The sequence below is a fragment of the Cyprinodon variegatus genome, unplaced genomic scaffold (genome assembly GCF_000732505.1).
Source record: "Cyprinodon variegatus isolate N-32 unplaced genomic scaffold, C_variegatus-1.0 Scaffold1000, whole genome shotgun sequence".
Classification (NCBI taxonomy): domain Eukaryota; kingdom Metazoa; phylum Chordata; class Actinopteri; order Cyprinodontiformes; family Cyprinodontidae; genus Cyprinodon; species Cyprinodon variegatus.
This window is the reverse complement of record NW_015151453.1, coordinates 173,200-176,074: the sequence shown is the minus strand read 5'-3', so window position 1 is coordinate 176,074 and position 2,875 is coordinate 173,200.

The window sequence follows — 2,875 nt, the reverse complement described above, 5'->3', positions numbered from 1 at the left end:
CATCTTAAATATACTTTAAACTAAGACTTTCACAACTTTGTTCATTAATTATTCTCTACAGTTTAAGGAAATTAAACAATGTGGAACTAATAAGCTTTACTGATTACTGGCAATGATACAGGAACCAGTGCAAACTATACTGTGTATGAATATTTGATAATAGGCTAAAGATAAAAAAGCTTCAATTATTTTGTTATTAGTTTTTCTTACAATTGACAAAACAGCTAAACTATTCAGACCTTCTAGGAGGCTGTAGATTTCATAAAAACTCTCCATGACAGGAGACTGCACTTCTCTGGGTGTTTCATTTGGAAAATGTGATGGAAATTAAGTTTTTAAACATATTAAATGGACCAAAATAAACATAAATGATTAAAATAAGTAATATATTAATAGAAGAACATCCCTGTGGTTTCTCCTCTATGCATCCAGGATCACTGAGTTGTTCTTTTTCTTTTTGTGGACCTCCTATGGGTTTAAGCTGCAAAGTTCAAAGATTTAATAATTAAAATATTTATGTTGGTTTAATTACTCCTAAATTCCAATGGGAGATTATTAAACTAGACGGAGCAATAATTATTTAACTTGTGAGCAAAACCTGGACTAAACCTGGGACTAAAAACAGCAGCAGGTAAAGAGAAACCAAACCATTGGATGTGATCCTGCACTCAGTCTCCACAGCAATCATTTAAACTAGCTGCTGTATTTTTTTATTCATATTTACTCAAGTACTAGATTACTTAATGTCTTCAATTATTTACAAAGGGAATGATCCTAGTGCAGATGAGATGAGATAAAAATGTAAATGAATACCTCATAACAGTCTTTGTTCAATATCTGCCCAGTGAATGGGTGGGAATACGGACTGGATCTGAACCTGGTATCGTGTTTTAGCACTAAGGTTGGATTAAAAACGCAGACTGGATTTTGATCACCATGGTATTGAGAAATTGGGAATATGGAGTGCGAGTGTGTGCAGACACTGAGATGGGTGAGTCTCACTCCCAGTGGGTGAGAGTTGACTGACCTGCAGTCATTTTCAGAGAATGGAAAATGAATCATTGCTAACTGCTAATGTTGCTAACCCTACATTCACATGGAAATGCCCTCAAGAAAAACAAGTGGGATGAAAGTGAAATGATACACAGCAGAGATAATTTCATCTCATTGCACTTGGTGGATTATCATCTCAAATGACTAGTCTGAAAAAATTAACTAATCTGAAATAGAACCAAATTCAAAGAGAGAAATCAGAAAGTTTGTGGTTTATAGGAAGCAATGGTTTGTGGGAAATTAAACCTTAACTTTTCGTCAACTCAGTTAAATAGTTTAAAATCTGGATGAAGCGACGCAGAGAAACGAGTGGCTGGAACCAACCAAGTGCTTCTCCACCTCCTTCCATAGAATCAGATCCTCTGGGATGTTCAACGCTACAGTCAGCAGCTTCTCATTGCAATTAGGACAAGATAAGAAATGCATTTATGGTCCAGAGTGGGAAACTGGGGTGTGACGGAGGCAAGAACAGGTAGACAAAAGACATAATAAACTTTGATAGGAGACTGGAATACAAAATCAGATTAACAGTCATTTTATCTCAAAAGTTAGCCACAAAGTAAACAAAAAAAAACCCATTTCACAGAGCAAAGAAATACAAGAATACAGACCGCTCACTGATATTCAATTCTATTCAGTTTATTTCTATGTATATATATATATATACATATATCCATAAAAACTGATGTAACACCCTGTGTAATAACCCGGTATAATGATCCTACTATAAAAAATTAAAATAAAAAAGCTTCCATATGTGGACTAGCTGTATATACTCTATATTTCCCATCATGCACCTTTTCTTCCTTTGGCTCCTTCTTCTTCTCCTCTGACCGTCTGCGCCGATCGAACGTGGAAATTTCTCCACTTTGAGATCAATAAAGTCAATCAATAAATTAATTTAACAATATCTATTAATTTATGAGTCCATGCTCAAACGTTAGGACTTTATTCTGCTAATGTTGGGACTTTAATTTTGTAATGTTAGTTTTTTATATTAGGGCTTATTAATCTAAAGCAACATACATCTCTCAGTTTGGCTCTAATGCTCTATTGTAAAAACTAAAGTATATGAAATTATTCAGGATTTATTGTTAATTCTGCTGAATACTTTTTAAAGATTTGAGTTATTTTCATTTAAGTTTTTTGACTTCATTGATGTCAGGTTTACATTGAGGCTCAATAGAAAGCAGCTGATTGTTGTGCTTTAGGCGAGTTGGTATTTTTCTGTCTGTGTTCAGAAACAGGCTCTGCCAGGAAGCAAAAGGTCTGAAGTTCTTTGTTTTTCTCATTGTGTTGAGCAGAACAACCTGTAAGGTTGAACATGACCAGGATGAGACAGAAAGACAGAGCAGCTCGGGAGACGTCCGTCCTTCCAGGACAGATTAGAAGTGCTGAGTGTCACTTCCTGGTCTCCATGCTGTCTGATCGGCTATCAGTGAATAACACTAAAGCAAATTTGCAGGATGACTGCAACAGAGATAAGATACCAGGAATCCCCACAGAGGACAGGAACTCCATGACCGTTATCCAGGAATGTGTCATAATTATTACAGACAGACAGAGAGACAGACAGAGAGACAGACAGACATGTTCAGGCTGAACCTTATAATCTGCACGTTAATCATCTCTAAATATCAGACATCAGCTCTTCCACCACTACGACTCATTCAATAAAGGTCAAAGTTTGGGTGACAGCAGTGTTACCACCAGGGGCTGGCCACCTCACTGGCTACCCCACTCACCCCACTGGCTACCCCACTCACCCCACTGGCTACCCCACTGGCTACCCCACTGGCCACCCCACTCACCCCACTGGCTA